The 23,931-nt window shown below is 46.3% G+C and overlaps 1 protein-coding gene across 1 annotated transcript in view; it reads left to right on the top strand.

Annotated features, from left to right (window-relative positions):
- The first annotated feature begins 4,941 nt into the window (after nt 1-4,941).
- Nucleotides 4,942-23,931, top strand: part of LOC144262482 (interferon-induced very large GTPase 1-like) — a 35,346-nt gene continuing 16,356 nt past the window's right edge. Inside the window, exon 1 of the mRNA XM_077812298.1 lies at nt 4,942-4,992. The gene's annotated coding sequence lies outside the window, so the exon portion shown is untranslated. The remainder of the gene's footprint in view (nt 4,993-23,931) is intronic.

Genomic DNA, 23,931 nt, shown 5'->3' with positions numbered 1-23,931 from the left:
GAGGCAAATTGCCTGGCAGCTGGTTATGCGCAGCCAGACACCAGGGCGAGTAACAGAGCACAGGAGGGCGTGGTGCGCATCAGAGAAGCCTTGAAAACCAGTTTCATGACTGGCCAGGGAAAAGTATGACAATTCTGTTTGCTTTCCCTTGATGAAAACCCGCCTCCTTGGTCCACTCCAATTCAATTTAAGCCTACCGCCCTCCCCCCTTACCACCCTCCCCACTTCGAGCACTGATTGCAGAGGCAATAAAGTCAAAGTTGTTTTAAAATCATACATTCTTTATTAATTGATGATGACACAAATAGGGGAATAACTGCCAAGGTAGCCCGGGAGGGGTGGGGGATTAGGGAAGCACCGGGTGGGCTGATGGATGACCGGAGGGGGGGAAGGACAAGGCCACACTGGACTTCAAAGCTTTTTGAATGCCAGCCTTCTGTTGGTTGGGCAGTCCTCTGGGGTGGAGTGGCTGGGTGCCTGGAGCCCCACACCCCGCGTTCTTGGGCGTCTGGGTGAGGAGGCTTTTGAGCTTGGGAGGAGGGAGGTTGGTTACACAGGGGCTGCAGTGGCTGTCTGTGCTCCTGCTGCCTTTCCTGCAGCTCCACCAGATGCCGGAACATGTCCGTTTGATCCCCCAGTAGCCGCAGCATTGCCTCCTGCCTCCTCTCGTCGCGCTCCCACCGCCTCTCATCTTGCTCCCGCCACCTATCATCTCAGTCGTCCCTCCTCTGCTCGCGCTCGTCCCTCCTGTCCTCCCGTTCATTTGCCGCTTGCCTGGACTGAGATATTGATTATCTCCACACATTTTGCTGAGCTCTTTCAGTGCGGGAGGACTGCATGAGCTCAGTGAACATTTCATCGCGTGTGCAGTTTTTTTGCTGCCTTATCTGTGCGAGCCTCTGGGTCGGGGTTGAAACCTTGGCAGCTGTGGGAGGAAACAAAGGGAGAGTACTATTTAAAAAGACACATTTTACAGAACAACGGGTAGACTCTTTCACGGTGAACAAAACTATTCACAGAACATAGCACATGTGCTTTCGGTACAAGGTCGCATTTTGCATCTTATGTTGAGTGTCCGTGCCTGCAGGTGTGGTGTGAGAGATCCCACACGCTGGGCCGGTCAACAGATTTCGGCTTGCAGGCAGCCATGGTAAGCCCTTCAACCTCCATAACAGCAGCGCCCTCCTTTCCCATAGCAAGCAAAGCCTGTTGAGCTGGCCATTTCAAAGGAGGTGCTGTGGTTATGGGATTAACGTGCAGCAGAAACCCAGCTAACCCCCCGCATCCTTTTGGATAGACAAGCGCAAACAGCTCAGCTTGAACACCCCCCGTCCCCCACCGCGTGGCTGGTATCAGGGAAGATCCCAGCGAGCAGCTCAGCGCCACCGTCCCTCCCCGGAACGCTTCCCATTCTCTAGGATGATCGTTTCATCACCTCCCCTCCCCACCACATGGCTGGTATCAGGGAAAATCCCAGGGAACAGCTCAGCGCCAACGCCCCCTCCCCCCCAAACACTTGCCTAAATGCAGGGATGATTTCTTTTCAGCCACAGGCAAGCAGCACTTTAGGAACGGCCACCTCTGAATTAAGGGGACCTTAATTAAAATTCCCATATTTCAAGCAGGTCACTATGAATGATATCACTCTCCTGAGAATAACACAGAGAGAGAAAGAACGGATGTTGCTTGAATGCCAGCAAACACCGGGACCATATGCTGCCAGGCTTTGTTATGAAATGATACCAGAGTACGTGCTACTGGCCTGGCGTGGTGAAGTGTCCTACCATGGAGGACGCAATAAGGCTGCTCTCCCCGGAAACCTTCTGCAAAGGCTTTCAGAGTACCTCCAGGAGAGTTTCATGGAGATGTCCCTGGAGGATTTCTGCTCCATCCCCAGACATGTTAACAGACTTTTCCAGTAGCTGTACTGGCTGCGAATGCATCCCAAGTCCTCCGGGCAAATAAATTTTTAACAAACGCTTGCTTTTAAACCACGTATTATATATACAAAGGTACACTCACCAGAGGTGCCTTCGCCGGCATCACGGTCTGGGATATGGCCTGGGGAGGGTTGGGAGGGCACTGGTTCCAGGGTTATAAACAGATCCTGGCTGTTGAGGAATCACAGAATCATAGAGTCATAGAATATCAGGGTTGGAAGGGACCTCAGGAGGCCATCTAGTCCAACCCCCTGCTCAAAAGCAGGACCCATACCCAATTAAATCATCCCAGCCAGGGCTTTGTCAAGCCTGACCTTAAAAACTTCTAAGGAAGGAGATTCCACCACCTCCCTAGGTAACGCATTCCAGTGTTTCACCACCCTCCTAGTGAAAAAGTTTTTCCTAATATCCAACCTAAATCTCCCCCACTGCAACTTGAGACCATTACTCCTTGTCCTGTCCTCTTCCACCACTGAGAATAGTCTAGAACCATCCTCTCTGGAACCACCTCTCAGGTAGTTGAAAGCAGCTATCAAATCCCCCCTCATTCTTCTCTTCCGCAGACTAAACAATCCCAGTTCCCTCAGCCTCTCCTCATAAGTCATGTGTTCCAGACCCCTAATCATTTTTGTTGCCCTTCGCTGGACTCTCTCCAATTTATCCACATCCTTCTTGTAGTGTGGGGCCCAAAACTGGACACAGTACTCCAGATGAGGCTTCACCAATGTCGAATAGAGGGGGACGATCACGGTCTCTCCGCTTCCCCGCGCAGCGCTATCCTTGTCCTTCTCATCTTCCTTGTGTAACCCTTCTGCCTGTCAGAGTTGGCAGCAACGAGGGCCAGGTTCAGGATCTAGGGGTTCCATTCCAATAACACAATGCAAAACCGGCTCGAGCCCCCACCCAGTGACCTGGAACAAATACATACCACCCCCGCTGGGCGCCTCCAAGAGGCAATACTTCCCCTCTCGCAAGCACATAGTCTGAGTGTAGCAAAAAGCCTTTTAATAACAGAGAGAACCCATGTGGCATTATGTTGGGGAAACACCACCAACAGGATTCATAACACAACCATGAGCAAAAAACACACCCCAAGCAAATTGGGGCATGTCCTTTCCCTTTAGTTCTGAGTCCAGCAACCCAAAATCACCCAAAGTCCCAAAAGTCCAACAACCCAAAAGTCTCTGTCCCTGGTCAGGGTAGCCCCAGAGTTCAAAAGTTTATCTGCAGAGTTTTGCCTCCCAACCTGGGTGGAGATTGGGGGGGGGCGGTTTTAAGGGACACCTTAAGTGGTCCAAAGCTGATTGCCCCACCTCTCCATGGGGCTCCACTCTGCCAGCCGCCCCATGGGCTGCTTTAGGCATCCAACAAACTGCTCTGCTCCACCAGCCACTCTGCTCTGCTCCACCATATGTCTTCAGGCTCCCCCACTACTTAACACAACACTCAGTGATTTCAGCTCTTAGTAAGTTTAGCTCTTTTGTGATTTCAGCTTGTAGTAGCCTCAGTGCCGGGGCACCATTAGCCCAAAGTGAATTCAGCTCATCAGCCTGTAACTAGACTCCTAATGGAATCAAAATTAGCTCTGATATTCCACAGTAGAGAAAGTACAATTAGCATGTAAGGCCCTCACAAGAGGGGCCCATACTACCAAGTATTAATACCTAACCCCAGCCTCTCTCAATTCACAGAGTTTTGGAACCCATGTCCCTTGCCTAGCGAGTGCTGCTTAGTTGATGGCGAGTCCCTCCATCTTAACAAAAGGCCAAGTACAGTTCCACTGTCCTTGATTGCCATAATCAGAGTAATAACAATTTATTCTTCCTGCCCCAATAACAGAGACACTGGGGATCCCACAGCAGCCAAAGTGACCATTTGGGCAGCTATGGGCTCATGCTAGGCAGGGTGGGTGTGCCTATGCAAATGAGATCAGCTCCTGAAGTTCTTTTCCACAACTTGCCACACCTCACCCCCAAATGTCAGGGTGGAGCTCATCCTGACTCTGCTTACACTTGTCCCCAAATTTCCCATCCCCATGCACTGAGAGTCCTCCAATGCTGGTGTCCACGGACGTGGGTTGGGTAGTGGTGGCAGCCCCCGCTAAAATTGCATTAGGCTCCGCATAGAGCCGGCATGTCTGGGGCTCTGACCCGGAGCGACCGTTTGCCTCTTTGGTTTTTTGGTAGGCTTGCCTGAGCTCTTTAATTTTCACGCAGCACTGCTGCGGGTCCCTGTTGTACCCTCTGTCCATCCCGGCCTTGGAGACTTTGCCATACGTATTGGCATTTCGTCTTTTAGACCGTAGTTCTGCCAGCACGAATTCCTCTCCCCATACAGTGATCAAATCCAGCACCTCCCGTTCGGTCCATGCTGGAGCTCATCTGCGATTCTGGGACTGCATGGTCTCCTGTGCTGCTGGGCTCTGCGTGGTCCCCTGTGCAGGGGAGCTCGCCACGCTGGCTAAACAGGAAATTGAAATTCAAAAGTTCCCGGGGCTCTTCCTGGGTTCCTGGCCAGTGCATCTGAGTTGAGAGTGCTGTCCAGAGCAGTCATAATGGAGCACTGTGGGATAGCTCCCGGAGGCCAATACCGTCGAATTGCGTCCTTGCTAACTCAAATTCGACCCAGCGATGTCGATTTCAGTGCTAATCCCCTCGCCGGGGAGGAGTATCGGCATCGATGTTAAGAGCCCTTTACGTCGACAGAAACGACTCTGTCATGAGGACGGGTGCAGGCTTAAATCGAAATAACGTGGCTAAATTCTAACTAAACTTGTAGTGTAGACCAGGGCTGAGAGTGTGTCCCAGACCCTGCCAGGTTTCACTTTGCTCGCTCCGGTCAGAACTTTGCTTAGCCAACAGGTGACTTTTTTCACCCTTTCTAAAAACTCTGTGATTTACAGGAAATCAGGGGAAGTTATTGGCAAGCTACCAAAACTGAAACTGAAACTGTGCTGTATAAATAGCCTTGCAGAATCACCGGCTTGAGACAGAGGAAAAATCAGAGGAAGTGCAGAGCAAACCAGAGAGCTGGAGAACGCTGGCGACATAAGGTACAGTGCTGGCTTTTAGGGACATAGGAATCATAGAATACCAGGGTTGGAAGGGATCTCAGGAGGTCATCTAGTCCAACCCCCCGCTCAAAGCAGGACCAATCCCCAATTTTTGCCCTGATCCCAAATGGCCCCTTCAAGGATTGAACTCACAACCCTGGGTTTAGCAGGCCAATGCTCAAACCACTGAGCTATCCCTCACATATTGTGGGCACCCTGCAAGATGTGGGCCCCCAGGCAGGGTTTAGATGAGAACAATGACCCACCCCGTTCAGTCTCCTGTCTCTGACAGTGGCCAGTCAAACCTGCCACCCCTGCCTGTAGCATAAATTTCTTCCTAATCCCCAGCAAGGCAGTTAGAGGTTGGCTCATGCCTTGACATAGGAGGGTCTTGTCCCTTCCAAACTTTTGTTTTTAAAACCCCTGCTATTGTAACGCTGGAAGTTCTCATCACCCAGATAATTGTCCAGATCTTTTCTGAGTGCTGCTAAGCTCCTGGGGACAGATTTTCAAAGGTATTTATATGCTTAAAGATGCAGTTAGATGCGTAGGGGGATTTTCAACAGCGCCGAGGGTTCTGATTGATCTCTGTGTGTTTTGCAATCTGTTTTTTGCCCACCTTTGTTTTTCCCTACTGCAGGGGTGGCAGGTTTGTAGAAATTTTGGTATTGCCCAGAACCTGCCCCTCCCCAAACTCCGCCCCCCACCTGTGCAAGGCTCTAGGAGGGAGTTTGGGTGGGGGAGGAGGTCTGGGGTGCAAGACCTGGGCTGGGGCAGGGGATTGGGGTGCAGGAGGAGTGCAGGGTGCAGGCTATGGGAGGCAGTTTGGGGATGGGAGGTGCAGAGGGAGGGGGTGCAGGTTCTGGGAGGTAGTTTGGGGATGGGAGGAGGTGCAGGGGTGAGGGTTGTGGAGTGAGGCAGGGGATGGGTTTGGGGTGTGGCTAGGGATGAGGGGTTTGGGGCATGGGAGGGGATTCAGGGCTAGGGCAGAGGGTTGGGGTGTGGGGTGAGGGCTGTGGGGTGGGGCTGGGGATGAGGGGTTCATGATGCAGGAGGGGGCTCAGGGTTGGGGCAGAGAGTTAGGATGCGGGGGGATGAGGGCTCTGTCTAGGACTGGGGATGAGGGCTTTGGTGTGTGGGAGGGGCTCAGGGTGAGAGTAGGGGTGTGGGGGGATGAGAGCTTTGTCTGGGGCTGGAGATGAGGGGTTGGGGTGTTGGAGGGGCTCAGGGCTGGGGCAGAGAGTTAGGGTGCAGGGGGGTGAGGGCTCTGGCTGAGGATGTGGGGTGGGGCAGGGCTGGGGATGAGTTTGGGGTGCAGGCAGGCTGCCCCGGGACTGGAGCCAGAGAGGAGGACTCCCCGCAGCCCTCTCCCTGCTGGCAGCAGCAAGCTCTGGGGTAGGGGCCCCCTCTTCCCCCCAGCAGCACACTCGCCCCCACCACTGTCACTGCACTTGCTGCTAGGGCCCCTCTCAGGTCCAGGAATCTCCCTCGCCTCCGCTGTGGTGGGTGCCGGAGGACGGGGGGGGGGGGGGCTGCCATCACACGTGCGCCTCCTCCCCTGCTTGCTTCTACCCCTCACTGGGGGTGGGGGATTGGGCTGCCCCTTGCCCAGCGTGGGGCAGGAGCGGTGACTGCGGGCGGGGGGCGGGGACTGTGCTGGTGGAGGGTCCCACCGGAAAAGGGAAGGGTCTGAGGGGGAAGGGCAGGGGCAGTCTGGATGGGGGGCACTAGGGCACCTGTGACGGGAGTTGATGCAGGGAGGCAGCATGGAGCTGCAGGGCAGAGGCAGGGACGCTCTGCTCCGGGGAGGTGTGTGCGGGGGCAGCAAGGGGAGGCCGGTGGCCACATGCGGGGAGGCACGTGGGGGCGGCAGGCGGGGTCGGGGGTGGGGAAGGCCTGGCCCCGAGCACTGGTAGAGCCAGGCCCTGAATATTGCTGGAGCCTGGGCACCAGGAGCCCATATAACTTGCCTCCACTGCCCTACTGCACGAATGGTTCTGGGGTGCTGGGGCTTTCCCCACATCAGGCAACACTTGCCGCAGTGTTATCCACTTTCCTGTTGCTTTGCTGATAATGGGCGGCCTGAGTGAAATTAGAGAAGAAAACTATTAAAATCACCCACGTGTACTGTGTAAAAGAGAGCAGTGACCTGGGTTCAACAGCTGACCAGGAGGGCCAATGGGAAGATGAGAGTTCAGAGATGATCTGGTTGGGCAAAGGGGGACACCTGGGCTCAGGAGCAGGCTGTGGGTTCAGGATGGTCACGGTGGGGGGCTCCTAGTATCTGAACTGGCTGGCAGGGTCAATGGGGAATGGGGAGCCCACATTCCTGAGCAGGCAGGACTGGAGTTGGACCTGAGATCAGGCACAGGACAGTAGCCAAAAGTGAGCAGGGGCCCAGAATTTCCCAGGGACAATCCTACAACTAAACCAGGTGTTTGTGGGTTATTCAGCCACTGCGGGGGCTGTACAAAATCTAGTGGATTTTAGGTTATTTTGATATGAATCAGGATTTGATACAGTTATTTCTGCAGCTTGGATAAGCTTACAAGCTCTGGATATTTATCAGACTGTATGGGTCCCCTTCCTCTCCCTGTGAGGTTTGAAATGATCCACTGTCACAAAGACCCCACCCCCAACCCTGGCTGTAGGGATTTCTTAGGGGAGGAGAGCAGATCTGTTCCCTATGGGTGTGTCATAAATATAAAGGGAAGGGTAATCACCTTTAAAATCCCTCCTGGCCAGAGGAAAAATCCTCTCAACTGTAAAGGGTTAAGAAGCTAAAGGTAACCTCGGTGGCACCTGACCAAAATGACCAATGAGGAGACAAGATACTTTCAAAAGCTGGGAGGAGGGAGAAAAACAAAGGGTCTGTGTCTGTCTGTGTGATGCTTTTGCCGGAGACAGAACAGGAATGGAGTCTTAGAACTTAGTAAGTAATCTAGCTAGAGATGCGTTAGATTATGATTTCTTTAAATGGCCGAGAAAATAGCTGTGGTGAATAGAATGGATATTCCTGTCTGTGTGTCTTTTTTTAACTTAAGGTTTTGCCGAGAGGGATTCTCTATGTTTTGAATCTAATTACCCTGTAAGGTATTTACCATCCTGATTTTACAGAGGTGATTCTTTTTTACTTCTATTAAAAGCCTTCTTGTAAGGAAACTGAATGCTTTTTCATTGTTCTAAGATCCAAGGGTTTGGGTTTGTGGTCACCTATGCAAATTGGTGAGGATTTTTACCAAACCTTCCCCAGGAAATGGGTGCAAGGGTTGGGAGGATTTTGGGGGAAAGACGTTTCCAAACTATGTTTTCTCAGGAACCCAGATAAAGTTTGGTGGTGGCAGTGGAAGTCCAAGGGCAAAGGGTAAAATAGTTTGTACCTTGGGGAAGTTTTAACCTAAACTGGTAAAAGTAAGCTTAGGAGGTTTTCATGCAGGTCCCCACATCTGTACCCTAGAGTTCAGAGTGGGGAAGGAACCTTGACAGGGTGTCTTCAGGGGGGTCCCCCACGTGCTTTTCCTACAAAGTTTTCTTTGGGCCCCTGGTGCCGTGAGCCACCCGGCTCTGGAGGAGCCACAAATGTAAAGGAGAATCTCAGTTTCATTTTAAAAATCAAAAGGCAGATCCCTGCAAGGAGCCTTGAAAACATAAAGCAAATAAACCAACGCAGAGCAATCACTGGGGCTGCAAGGAACTCGTAGCTGGACTCTGCTCCTGTGGCAGGCAACGGGGCCCTAGAGATCCCACACACAAACACCCCCTGTACTCACTTGCTGTGGGAAATGAGCTGTGTTCCACCATATGACTGATCTTCCCAAAACCCTCAGGCCAGCTCAGGATACAGCAGTCTGATAATCCCGGACAGGAGTCTGCTAAGCTGCAGTGGGGGATGGGGACAAAAATCATTTTGCACACCTGCTTACAAATGGTTACAGGAACTCTGCCTTCTCTCCCTTGTGTCTGAGCTGATACAAACCCTTTGCTGTCTAAATCTTTCACACTCTGCTCTCCCTTCCTATTTGCTCCTGGCTCTTATCGCATTGTCCCTCCCCTTCACTGTTCCGGCAACGGCAAACTCCATCCCCCATCTGTCCAGTTCTCTAACACCTGTTTCTCCACGCTGCCCCTTCCACACGGCATGCCCTGCCTCAGCCTACGGCCCTCTCTTCCTTCAGCGCCCTCCTCATGACTCACCTGGGCCACAACACCCACAAGAGGCTCCTCTGGGCTGGGTTGAGGGGCACTTGGGATAGTTGATAGCAAAAACACAGTTTATATTTTCTGGTGGTTGTGTTTTGTTCCCCCCCTGCCCCCAACAGACTTTGTCGATTACTTGTCTCCTTAAACTGGAAGTGGGGCAGAGACAGTGTCTTTTCACGTTTGTGGCGAGCACTTGGCACATCGTGGGCACTGTCGGCAACTGGTGCCCAGAATGACTGGTGGGGCTGCCGGCTGCCATCTCCTCCCCCCTTGCAGTTTGGCCCCTTTTTCAAAGTGACGAACTGGGACAATGTGGCTGGGGTGTCGAAGGGAGCCGTTCTGATGGCGATTCAGGGAGGTTGGTGGGAAGCGGCAGTGGAGAGAGGCTGTCTCCCATGCCTCCATTCTGCCTTCCTTTTCAGAAAGGAAACCTGGGACATGTCACTGTAAAGGGCAGGGGATAACAACAGTAATAATTTAACCCTCTGGGACCCTTTCCCTGTGCTCCCCTGATCCCAGCCTCTCCCTCTCCAATGTCCCTCTACCATCCCATCTCCTCCTACCGTCTCTTCCTCCCTCTCCTCCTGCACCACCAGCTATTCACCCACAGCCTCGTTCACATGACTCCATCCCCTCGGCACTAAACCCTGACCACTCAACCACCTCCTGCCTACCTCAGAACCACCCAAACTCCATCATTCCCTCTGTCTTGTCACACACACTCACACGCCCCTAGCACAGGCTGAGAGACCCCCTTTGGCTACCCAATCTCCCCACAGCTCACACCCACCCCTCAGCTCTGAGCCATGTCGCACCCAACTCCTCCAGACAAACTACAACCTCCCCACCTCCAGGCACAGAAAACCCACCCCCAAGTGCAGAACTCTTCCTCTGCCCACCTGACACCCATCACCACTAAGCTCAGAAACCCCCTGCTTGTGCTGGGAAAGCAGGAACCGGGGAGGCGTGGGTCTGTGATCTGAAATAGCCCTACAGAAGCTTGAATTCCTTTTTCTGTGCCTGGCTCTTTATTCACAGAGGTGTCCTGCAGCCTCCAGAGCAGCGGTGTCCAGTACGTTCGCCACTAGCCACATGTGGCTAATAGGCTATTGAATTGTGGCTAATGCATGTGATTTTTTTATAATGTGGCTTTTTTATAATGTGGCTAATAAGAAAAATTCAAAACCACAAGGGTGGCTAGCATCGAATTTCTATTGGACGCCGCTGCTCCAGAGGCTGGAACAGCTCCAGAGTCCACCAGGTGCTCCCCAGTGGCAGCAGGGGGTACCCCAACCACACTGTACCCCTGAGCTGATATTGGTGGGACGTAGCCTCATTGTTCCCTAAGGACCAGCTGCCCCTGACCACTGAAATACAAATGACAGCGATGGGGACATCAGTAGTGTCTCCACGGTTAGGATTTGCATGAAAATCTGTCTGGTTCACACTTAAATGATTGAATTCTGTCTACAAACTTGGCCTTGTGACTCTTCATAGACCAAATTAATTTCCCATGTAATACTTTTAGAAAAACATTGACAAATGGGTGCAGAGGAAACATTTAAAAATTCTCCTTCTTAAAATTTTACTATTTTCCTACCATTCTGTTGGGATCCTGTAACAAAATCAGTCACAGTCTCCACAAACTCCAAATGTCGCACACACTTTGATAACATCTCAGAAATAGGCCACTTTTGCGCTATTAAAATTAAATGCATAAAGAGTTTTCCCCCTTCTTTGGGATTCCAAATGATCCTGAATTTTAACTGACAATAGTTAGGCACACGGGGAGTTGAGAACTCCTGCTTCTTCTGGGGGCATCAGTTGCAGCTCCAGAATTGAAGTGAGTTTTGCACTTAAAGCAGGGATTCATCCTTTTTTAATGTATGAAAAAATACATCATATACGCCCCAAACTCATAGCATTGACTCTGAGTATAGAATGACTTTTACGAGCATATGCAAGTAAAACAATTAATTCATTTCAATTAAAGTAAATTTTAAAGTGAGTCCTTTAAAGACATTACCACCGGGTGGCAGACACATTTGTCCCTAATGTTCTCAGTAACCAAATAATACTGATTCTTTAAACTTCCCTTGTAGTTAAAACTTACTGAAATATTATGCATAAGTTACATATGAAGATTTTATTTTAGATCTAAGGTCATTTTTTGCTATTATATTTCATAAGTGACATTTTCTCCTTCAGCAGGGGCTGGGGAATAATCTTCATTCCACAAGAACTGCCCTCTTTCGAAATGTCGGTCATCAGTTCTTAATTAGACTGAGGCCGCAGGCTTTCCTAAACAAGGAAAGCCACTGCTGCCATTCACCTGAGCCTCGTTCTTCTTCACAGCATAGGAAGCTACCATCTTCCGTGAGGGCAACTTGGATTCACTACCCTTGGAAACAGTGGAAGCTGGCAATCATTTTGAAAGAGGGCATCTTAAATCTGTGCAGCCAGTAAGCTCAGTCCCACTGGTAACAATGAGAGATGGCAGCCATTTTGCCCTGGATGCATGGGCTTGCACACAGGACTAAAAATAGCAGAGTAGACATTCCCACTTGGGCTGCAGCCTGGGCTCTGAGACCCAGTGAGCGGGGAGTGGAGGGGAACAGGATGTATGGCTGGGAAAGCCCTGGGACCAGGCATATCATGAAGTAGCTTGAGCTAAGCTTTTAGTGTTTGTTGGTGCACTTTGTCCCAGGGCTTTGATAGAAAGTGGTCAACTCTTCATGAGTTTCTTCAGAGACTTTTTAATGCTTTACCCTGGCAACAGATACATTTTCAGTTATGAAAAATGAAGGCCAAAATTACTATTAATCCGAATGATTTCTAAGCAACTCTTTGCTCCACATTTACTGAACAGAGAGGACAAGAGGGAGGAGGAGAGCGAGAGTGTCTGGGAGGGGGCGGGAGGGATGCATGAGGGAGTGTAAATTTGGGGTGTACCCTCTGGCTGATTTTTGTGGCTCCAGAGCTGCATAAAGCAGCCCCGGCATACTGATTAATCTGGCCCTAAACATTTACATTTTTAAAATGACTTCAAATCATTAGAAATATCGCATGGTAGCATTTGCTTTGAGTTTCTTGTTCAATGTTCATGTAGCACGTTTTTAATTAAAAACAAGGAAATTCCCAGGCAAAATGCATGTTAAAGGGGATTTAAGATTGAGTGTATGTAACACCAACAGACCCCAGTCGTTGGTGGGCGGGATCGAATCTGGGGCCTCTGGAGCTTAGTGCATGAGCTTCTACCGCATGAGCTAAAAGCCAACTCGCTGGTAGCTAAGGCTGTAGAGGAGACTCATTTCACTCTCTCTCTCTAAGTGGTCTCGGTGCCACTAGATGGGACAGAACCCCACACCCAAAAGATGTGTGGGTTACATGTACATTACAGGGATGTTATAATTATCCCCACTATAAACCCAGGAAATTCAGAGTTAAGGTTAAAAGAAATCCAAACAAATTGGGTTACGGAAATGCACAATTTGGGGACCCAAACCACCTTATATTTGCCTTTTAGGGATACAGGGAAAGAAAAATAAAGAAAAAAAAGTCTTTACCAATCAGTTTAATCTCACCTGGGGCCACACACATGGAAATACCTTAATTGAAGCCATGCAGTTATTTCATGGTGTCACTAAAGGACAGAAGGGACCTTGTTTGGGTGCCCTCACTGTGCATGTCCTTACCACAATAAGTTTGGGTTTCTTTTTACTGTACTTTAATTATGCATGTGTGACTGGGGTCCTAGTGGGGACCCAGCTGTGGTCTCTCAATTAGGGTGAACTGCAAAGAATGGGGCAGCCAAACCACAAAAAGCTGGTGGATATTCCAATACTTAGATTTACCAAGACAGCATAAAACAGCTTCTTTATTACCGCGCTGGTTACTCAGAAGTCCAAACAACACAGTTCCCTTAAAGTGATCCAGCCTCAGGCCTCCAGGTACCTACATCAAATATGATGAAAATTTCTGTAAATTTTATTTCATCCTATAAAAGAAAAGTTTCCACCAATCCCAAAGAATCGGACATGTCACCTCCCAGGTTAGTGAATGGTTCAGATCTTACCCAAATACACGCTACAGCCAGTTCTTATTAACTAAACTAAAATTGATTAAAAAACAAAAGAGAGCAAGTGTGGTTAAAAGGTCAATGTACAGACAGACATGAGTTCAATTCACTGAGGTTCAGATTCATAGCAGAGATGGTGAGCGTTGTAGTTACAAAGAGTTCTTTCAGAAATAGTTCATAGGTCATAGTCCAATGTCCAAATCTCATATTCAGGGCGTACTAGCATAACTGGGACCTCAGTCTTGCGACTCAAACTTCCCCTGATGAAGTCTAAGCAGATCTGAGATGACAGAATCAGCACCTAAGGGTCTTTTTAATCAGTGTTCTAGCATCCAGTTGACCACACAGTCCTGGTTAAACAATAGGCTTTTGCTTTCTAAACACCACCAGTAATTAGTTACACAAATTAACCTAGGGTAATTTGTCCATTAGGCAGTCTATTACAAACTTCAAAGAGACATATAGACGATGACATTATTTTACCCAAAATTCATCCAAATGTTAATATTCCCTTTTGATCTCTGAATCAGTAGTTATAGTGACAGACAGGAACTGTCTGTTTAGGGGAGCATCTGAGATACACACAATTAGTATTACTTCTAACAATATAGGTTTGTTTCAGAGTAACAGCCGTGTTAGTCTGTATTCGCAAAAAGAAAAGGAGTACTTGTGGCACCTTAGAGACTAACCAATTTATTTGAGCATAAGCTTTCGTGAGCTACTTCATCACATCCGATGAAGTGAGCTGTAGCTCATGAAAGCTCATGCTCAAATAAATTGGTTAGTCTCTAAGGTGCCACAAGTACTCCTTTTCTTTTTGCAAATATAGGTTTGCATTTCAAAGTTCTAGCCTATTTAGCATGAATGGCCCTAATTATCATTCCCAGACCTTTCTAACATGACTTTAAAGGTGGGCTTGGGTCATTCAGACTGCAAACTGTTTAACCCTTTCTAGCCACGGATCACTCCCGCAGTGTGAGACTGGTGTTGAAGGGAGAAATTAGAGCTCCTGGATACACCTTAAGAACCTTCCAACATTGATATGAGCTGTGTTTACATTGAATTCTTTGTAAGGCCAAATTATTGAGGCATGCTTTGGCCCCAGCCAAAAACTTAGTCCAAACTTTGTGAAACACTTTAGTGATTCCAGGGTTTGTTCTATGTGTTGACTTAACATAGCCATTAATGTTCTTCAGAGAGCGCTTAGTCCGGTATTCAGCATGAAGGCTGTGAGGTGTTGTACCTCCGTTTCCCCTTTTGCGCAGCCTTTCAAGCTTGTAGTAGTTTTTCTGCTGTGGAAAGTTTTAGAAATGTGTCTATGCATCAGCTGTGAAACTTCAACATAATGAGGCTTTTTAACACAAAGTGTGTTCTTGTTGAACCAAACGGCATAGTCACGCGGATTTCTATTATGTACCACTCCTAACATGCTCAAGGGCTTTTCCAAAAGGGCATGCACATTGTACAGTCTTACAGTTTTTAGTATCAGCAACAAGTTAGTTACAATCATAACATCAGGTTTATCACATGTGAACGTTTACAATCATTTTTTGTCATGCCAAGCCTTTGGTTTAGACAAATCATTCTTTAGGTCACCTTGTTCAATAACCCTTTTGAACCTGTGTAGCTTTTTCTTGAACTCGGGATCTTCCTTAACATAGACTTTTAGTTTAACCACTTCCTTGGGGTTTTGGTATTTTAGAGTTAACCTGTGGCTTTTATTTGCAAGGTTCAATGCTTCCCTTTCTCTCTGTCCAGTGAGGTCAAAATCTGAACTCTTTTGTGTAACAGAATCCATAGGCTGGCTGGGTGCGTCTTCTTTGCTAATGACTGTGGCAAGTCTTTCTCCCCCCAGTCAGTCAGGTAATTTGCATCAACACAGACACTAGCTTGTTTACTAGTTTTCAAATCCTCAAGCTTTACCAATTCCAAGGCTGGCCTCTGTCTTAAAGAGATACCATCCATTTTCACTAACAAGCTAGACTCAAAGTTCTGTTGTCCTTCCATTACCAACCAATGCTTCCACATGGAATCAGATGTCAAGTCCACTAAGAGACTACAAGTCATATCCAAAATATCTAGAGATGAGAGTTTACCTGCCATCCCCTATATTCTCAAGAGATTAACTGCACAACTGTTCGCCTGCTCTGCAGATTTAGCTGTCCAGTCTTCCCTCTGAACCTGAGATACAGACTGTATACTCAAAGAATCAACATGGAGACAATCCTGTCCCAATAACATTGTCTCCCCGACAAGCTGGTTAAGCTTACAGGGATGTTTGAACTCCCTAACAATTTGTATTCCATCTGAAATCTCTTCAAAGGTATCCACACTAGGTCTTTCTAAAGCAACGTCAGTGGATCCATACACTTCACAAAGACTCTGGCAGTTAGGAACTGGAACAAGTCTCCCAAACAAACTGTTGCTTTCTCTATACAGGTTTCAGGGTGGTAGCCATGTTAGTCTGTATCAGCAGAAAGAACGAGGAGGACTTGTGGCACCTTAGAGACTAACAAATTTATTTCAGCATAAGCTTTCGTGGGCTACAGCTCACTTCATCAGATGCATGCAGTGGAAAATACAGGAGGAAGATATAGATATAGATATACAGAGAACATGAAAAAATGGGGGTTGCCATACCAACTCTTTAACGAGACCAATCAATTAAGGTGAGCTATTATCAGCAGGAGAAAAAAAATGTTTGTAGTGATAATCAGGATGGCCCATTTCTAAGAGTTGACAAGAAGGTGTGAGTAACAGTAGGGGGAAAATTAGCATGGGGAAATAATTTTTAGTTAGTGTAATGACTCATCCACTCCCAGCCTTTATTCAAGCCTAATTTAATGGTATCCAGTTTGCAGATTAATTCCAGTTCTGCTGTTTCTCGTTGGAGTCTGTTTTTGAAGGTTTTTTTGTTGAATAATTGCGACTTTTAGGTCTGTAATTGAGTGTCCAGGGAGGTTGAAGTGTAGCCCACCTTAATCAATTGGTCTTGTTAAAGAGTTGATGTGGCAACCCCCATTTTTGCATGTTCTCTGTGTGTGTGTGTGTATATATATATATATCTTCCAACTGTATTTTCCACTGCATGCATCCGATGAAGTGGGCTGTAGCCCATGAAAGCTTATGCTGAAATAAATTTGTTAGTCTCTAAAGTGCCATAGGTACTCCTGTTCTTTCTCTATACAGTGATTCACCCTGAGTTAATTCAATCAAATCACTTCCACACCCATCAGTTGCAGCAAACTGCTTGCAAAAACTACCCTTTCTAGCCATGTGTCACAGCATGTTTAGTATATTAGGTCTGGGGATAATTATAATATGTCTGAAAAATATTTAAACCTAAATTACTGCTCGGTACTCTGTACCTTAGCTCTAGAGGGAACCTGTGCCTTCAGATGTAACCAGTACATGTGGTATCTGTGCATTTCCATGCCTTGACATGTTTGGATTTCTTTTAAATTTAACCTTACCTCTGAATTTTCTAGATCTGTAATGCTTCTTTGGGGATCATTAAAACATCGCTATAATGTTCTTTCTGTTAAACTGTTACATCGTTTTTAAAAAACAAGGAAATTCCCAGATTAAAATTTCCGATGTGAAAATTAAACATGAAACCAAAGAGTTTGAGAGTGAATGAGACTGAATGCCAAACTGTTCTCAGGAAGATGGTGACCTGGCCACATATGCTGTCAACACGACTATGTTCCCTGAGAACTGTTTGGCTTCCGTCCCACTGAGAATAAGAGATGGTGGCCATTTTGAAAGGGGTCAGTTTGCCATGGCTGAAGTACATCATCATTCTTCAGCCATGGCTGAAGGGGAAAACTTTACTGTGAAGAATGGTAGCAAAAAATGACCATTAATTCTAAAAAAAACCCCAAACCATCATATGTAACCAATACATAAATGATTTTGAACTATCCGGTCAGTTTGAAAGGTCTGCACTATTCTATTATTAAGATGATTTGGGACAAAATAAATGTGGACGAGATGATGGTATAGGAAGGAGGGGTGTAGATTTATTAGGAACTGGGGAAACTTTTGGGAAAGGAGGAGCCTATACAGGAAGGATGGGCTTCACCTAAACCAAAATGGAACCAGATTGCTAGCACTTAACTTTAAAAAGGTCGTAGAACAGTTTTTAAACTAAGGGCTGGGGGAAAGCCAACAGGTGTGTAGGAATATGTGGTTTGGACATCCGTTCGGGGAGGATCTATTAATGGAGAATCTCTATGTCCTAGTGAGGACGAGAGGATGGAAAATGATAAAATACAGGCAGAGTCTGATCACAAACAGTCAAATGAAAAAGAGTCCCATTCAATTACATGGTGTAATGACAGACAGCTAAAAGGAGACAAGATTTTAAAGTGCTCATATACCAATGCTAGAAGTCTAAGTAATAAAATGGGTGAACTAGAGAGCCTCGTATTCAATGAGGATATTGATATAATAAGCATCACAGAAACTTGGTGGAATGAGGATAATCAATGGGACACAGTAATACCAGGGTACAAAATCTATCAGAAGGACAGAACAGGTCGTGCTGGTGGGGGAGTGGCACTATATGTGAAAGAAAGCATAGAATCAAATGAAGTAAAAATCGTAAATGAACCAAACTTTACCATAGAATCTCTATGGATAGAAATTCAGTGCTCTAATAATAAGACTATAGCAGTGGGGATATATTACCGACCACCTGACCAGGATGGTGATAGTGACTGTGAAATGCTCGGGGAGATTAGAGAGGCTATTAAAATAAAAAACTCAATAATACTAATCATGGGGGATTTCAATTATTTCCATATGGACGGGGTACATGTCACCTCAGGACGGGATGCAGAGATAAAGTTTCTTGATACCTTAAATGACTGTTTCTTGGAGCAGCTGGTCCTGGAACCCACCAGAGGAGAGGCAATTCTTGATTTAGTCCTAAGTGGAGCACAGGATCTGGTCCAAGAGGTGAATATAGCTGGACCGCTTGGTAATAGTGACCATAATATAATTAAATTTAATATCCCTGTGGCAGGAAAAACACCACAGTGGCCCCACACTGTAGCATTTAATTTCAGAAAGGGAAACTACACAAAAATGAGGTTAGTTAAATAGAAATTAAAGGGTACAGCGCCAAAAGTGAAATCTCAGCAAGCTGCGTGGAAACTTTTTTAAAGACATCATAATAGAAGCTCAACATAAATGTATACCCCAAATTAAAAAACACAGTAAGAGAACCAAAAAAGAGCACGTGGCTAAACAACAAAGAAAAAGAAGCAGTGAGAGGCAAAAAGGCATCCTTTAAAAAGTGTTAGTTAAATCCTAGTGAGGAAAATAGAAAGAAGCATAAACGCTGGCAAAGAAAGTGTAAAAATACAATTAGGAAGGCCAAAAAAGAATTTGAAGAACAGCTGGCCAAAGGCTCAAAATGTAATAGCAAATATTTTTTAAGTACATCAGAAGCAGGAAGCCTGCTAAACAACCAGTGGGGCCACTGGACGATCGAGGTGCTGGTAACTGGTTGAAAGATTGGAAACAAAGGGTAGGTATAAATGGTCAGTTTTCAGAATGGAGAGAGGTAAATAGTGGTGTCCCCCAGGGGTCTTTGTTCTGGGACCAGTCCTATTCAACATGTTCATAAATGATCTCGAAAAAGGGCTAAACAGTGAGGTGGCAAAATTTGCAGATGATACAAAATTACTAAAGATGGTTAAAACCCAGGCAGACTGGAAGGAGCTACAAAAGGACCTCCCAAAACTGGGTGACTGGGCAACAAAATGGCAGATGAAGTTTAATGTTGATGAATGCAAAGTAATGCACGTTGGAAAGCATAATCCCAACTATACATATAAAATGATGGGGTCGAAATTAGCTGTTACCACTCAAGAAAGAGATCTTGGAGTCATTGTGGATAGTTCTCTGAAAACATCCACTCAATGTGCAGCAGCAGTCAAAAAAGCTAACAGAATGCTGGGAATAATTAAGAAAGGGAGAGATAATAGGACAGAAAATATCATGTTGCCTCTATATAAATCCATAGTACGCTCACATCTTGAATACTGTGTGCAGATGTGGTCACCCCATCTCAAAAAAGAGATATTGGAATTGGAAAAGGTTCAGAAAAGGGCAACAAAAATGATTAGGGGTCTTGAACAGCTTCCATATGAGGAGAGATTAATAAGACTGGGACTTTTCAGCTTGGAAAAGAGACGGCTAAAGTGAGATATGATTGAGGTTTATAAAATCATGACTGGTGTAGACAAAGTAGATAAGGAAGTGTTGTTTACTACTTCTCATAACACAAGAACTAGGGGTCACCAAATGAAATTAATAGGCAGCAGGTTTAAAACAAACAAAAGGCAGTATTTCTTCACACAATGCACAGTCAACCTGTGGAACTCATTGCCAGAGGATGTTGTGACCGCCAAGACCATAACAGGGTTCAAAAAAGAAGTAAATAAATTCATGGAGGATAAGTCCATCAATGGCTATTAGCCAGGATGGGCAGGAATGGTGTCCCTAGACTCTGTTTACCTGAAGCTCGGAATGAGCGACAGGGGATGGATCACTTGATGATTCCCTGTTCTGGTCATTCCCTCTGGGGCACCTGGCATTGGCCACTGTCAGAAGACAGGATACTGGGCTAGATGGACCCTTGGTCTGACCCAGTAGGGCCATTCTTATGTTCTTAAATATTATGGCACCTGTGCTAAATTTATTTAAAAAAAAAAATTTTTAAATCAAATTTAACTCATGAACACATTATTTAATTTACTTGTACATTTTCAGAAAAATTCATTCTGAACTCAACAAGTGGCATAGCTTTGGAGAGCACACACTGTATGTTTCATACATAATCAGGTGAAGGAATCCCTGCTTTAAGTGCAAATCTGAACTCAGCCCTAACTATGGAACTGTAAGGATCCTGGAGTAATTGTAAGTGGTGCCTCTGTACCGCAAAACAATGCATCTGGAAGTGAGGGTGGATGTAATGTTCGTATTGTTTCTCAGTTACAAATTATAAAAAAATTATTTGGTTAATGGGAGTTGTCCCTTTAAGAACAAGGTGTGGCAGGCTTACACCATATTTGAAACTGAGAGCAACATGTGGAAGATTTTGCTGCCTTGTTCAGAGAATGGGAGAAAACCCTGCTTGTGAGCATCAACATGGTCAGAACTTCATTTACTAAACTTCTCTTTCCAGAAAGCAAGTCCCATTCTCACAGGTGTCACATTAATGGTTATGGAGGCTGTCAGTCTGAATCCAGCTCAGCTCAGCAAGAATTATAAAGGGCTTCCACTTAATGGATGTTTGATAGCCTCTCTACATAACCAGTTTGGTGAGTCCCAGGTCCAGCTCCCATGTCACAAACCCATCGCTATTCTTTGCACTGGACTGTAGCTCTTCAGGGTAGAGTAGGGTCGGTCTCTTACTATGTGTTTGTACCGTGCCTACCGCAACGGGGCCCCGATCTCAGGTGGCTTTGCTAGCAACACCTTGTTCGGCAGGGGGCAAAATTGCTTTAAATTTACAGGTTTCAGAGTGGTAGCCGTGTTAGTCTGTTTCAGCAAAAAGAATGAGGAGGACCTGTGGCATCTTAGAGACTAACAAATTTATTTGGTGCCACAAGTGCTCCTCGTTCTTTTTTTTTAAATTTACAGCAGTCGGCAGGACGAATTGTCACCCACACTTTGGGAGTGGCCAGGGGAAGTTCAAAAGTCAGAAGACAGGCCAAAAAAAACCACAACAAAGAAAACCCCACTAGCTGATCATTTTAAACAGTCATGATTACTGGACCCATCACATGAATTTTTGGGATCTCTCTCATGACCTTTTCATTCTTGTGCCTGGCAGGACAGGGCTGAGCACGTTCCCAAATCCCTTTACCCCACGAAAGGAGTTGGGCAGGGCCGGAGATGAGCATCTCTTGCCACAGCAGCTCCCCTCATGTCAAGGTTCCTTCCCCACTCTGAACTCTAGGGTACAGATGTGGCGACCTGCATGAAAGACCCCCTAAGCTTATTCTTACCAGCTTAGGTTAAAAATTTCCCCAAGGTACAAACTTTGCCTTGTCCTTGAACCCTATGCTGCCACCACCAAGTGTCTTACACAAAGACCAGGGAAAGAGCCCACTTGGAGATTTCTTCCCCCAAAATATCCCCCCAAGCCCTACACCCCCTTTCCTGGGGAAGGCTTGATAAGAATCCTCACCACTTTGTACAGGTGAACACACACCCAAACCCTTGGATCTTAAGAACAATGAAAAATCAATCAGGTTCTTAAAAGAAGAATTTTAATTAAAGAAAAGGTAAAAGAATCACCTCTGTAAAATCAGGATGGTAAATACCTTACAGGGTAATCAGATTCAAAACATAGAGAATCCCTCTAGACAAAACCTTAAGTTACAAAAAGACACAAAAACAGGGATATACATTCCATCCAGCACAGCTTATTTTGCCAGCCATGAAACAAAAGGAAATCAAATGCATTTCTAGCTGGATTACTTACTAACTAACAGTTGTAAGGCTGCATTCCTGATCTGTTCCCGGCAAAAGCATCACACAGACAGACGAACCCTTTGTCCCCCTCCCCGTCCAGATTTGAAAGTATCTTGTCTCCTCATTGGTCATTTTGGTCAGGTACCAGCGAGGTTATCTTAGCTTCTTCACCCTTTACAGGTGAAAGGGTTTTGCCTCTGGCCAGGAGGGATTTTATAGCACTGTATACAGAAAGGTGGTTACCCTTTCCTTTAGAGTTATGACACCTCGCAAAGAGCCTTGTGAAAGTGTCTAGCTGGTTCCACGGCTCTCAACTTATTATTTATTTAAAATATTTAAAATATTTAAAATAGAAAGGAGCATAAACTCTGGCAACTGAAGTGTAAAAATATAATTAGGTAGGCCAAAAAAGAATTTGAAGAACAGCTAGCCAAAGGCTCAAAAAGTAATAGCAAAAATTTTTTAAGTACAATCAGAAGCAGGAAGCCTGCTAAACAACCAGTGGGGCCACTGGACGATCGAGATGCTAAAGGAGCACTCAGGGAAGATAAGTCCATTGCGGAGAAACTAAATGAATTCTTTGCATCAGTCTTCACGGCTGAAGATGTGCAGGAGATTCCTAAACCCGAGTCATTCTTTCTAGGTGACAAATCTGAGGAACTATCCCAGATTGAGGTGTCATTAGAGGTGGTTTTGGAACAAAATTATAAATTAAACAGTAATAAGTCACCATGACCAGATGGTATTCATGCAAGAGATCTAAGGGAACTCAAATGTGAAATTCCAGAACTACTAACTGTGGTATGAAACCTATCAATTAAATCAGCTTCTGTAACAGAAGACAAGGATAGCTAATGTGATGCCAATTTTTTTAAAAAGACTCCAGAGGAGATCCTGGCAATTACAGGCTGGTAAGCCTAACTTCAGGCAAATAAATTGAAACTATAATAAAGAACAGAATTATCTAATATAGATGAACACCATTTGTTGGGGAAGAGTCAACAGGTTTTCTGTAAAGGGAAATCATGTCTCACCAATCTACTAGAATTCTTTGAGGGAGTCAACAAGCATGTGGACAAGGGGGATCCAGTGGATACAGCGTACTTAGGTTTTCAGAAAGCCTTTGACAAGGTCCCTCACCAAAGGCTCTTAAGCAAAGTAAGCTGTCATGGGATAAAAGGAAAGGTTCTCTTCTGGATCAATAACTGGTTAAAAGATAGGAAACAAAGGACACAAATAAATGGTCAGTGTTCAGAATGGAGAGAGAAATAGTGGTATCCCCCAGGGTTCTGTACTGGGATCACTATTGTTCAACAGATTCATAAATGATCTGGAAAAGGGGTAAACAATGAGGTTGCAAAATTTGTAGATGATACAAAACTACTCAAGATAATTAAGTCCAAAGCAGACTGTGCAGAGTTACAAAGGGACCTCACAAAACTGGGTGACTGGGCAACAAATTGGTAGATGAAATTCAAAGTTGATAAATGCAAAGTAATGTACATTGAAAAACATAATCCCAACTATACATATAAAATGATGGGATCTAAATTAGCTGTTACCATAGGCGCCGACTTCTGCTCCCGCCAGTGGGTGCCCGCCCCCCACTCTACGTGTTCCCCCAAAGCCCTGCCCTGCCTTTTCCTGCCCCCGCTCTGCCTCCGATCCGTCCCATTCCACCCCCTTTCCCAAGTCCCCGCCCCACCTCTTCCCTGCCTCCTCCCTGCTCCTCCGCCTCCCTCCTGGAGCGTTCTGGGCAGCGGGGCGGAAGTGCTGGGAGGAAGGGGGAGGAGCGGGAACACCGTGTGCTCAGGGGAGGAGGCGGGGTAGAGGCGGGGCAGAGGGCGCTTGGCTGCTGGTGGGTGCAGACCACCCGCTAATTTTTCCCCGTGGGTGCTCCAGCCCCGGAGCACCCAGGGAGTCGGTACCTATGGCTGTTACCACTCAAGAGAGATATCTTGGAGTCACTGTGGATAGTTCTCTGAAAACATCTACTCAACGGCAGTCAAAAAAGCAAACAGAATGCTGCGAATAATTAAGAAGGGGAGAGATGATCAGACAGAAAATATCATGTTGCCTCTATATAAATCCATGGGACGCCCATATCATTAATACTGCGCGCAGATGTGGTCGCCCCATCTCAAGAAAAAGATCTATTGAAATTGGAA

The sequence above is a fragment of the Eretmochelys imbricata genome, chromosome 3 (genome assembly GCF_965152235.1).
Source record: "Eretmochelys imbricata isolate rEreImb1 chromosome 3, rEreImb1.hap1, whole genome shotgun sequence".
Taxonomy (NCBI): Eukaryota; Metazoa; Chordata; order Testudines; family Cheloniidae; genus Eretmochelys; species Eretmochelys imbricata.
Note: the sequence above shows the minus strand (reverse complement) of the source record. Positions and strands in the feature narration are given on the sequence as shown.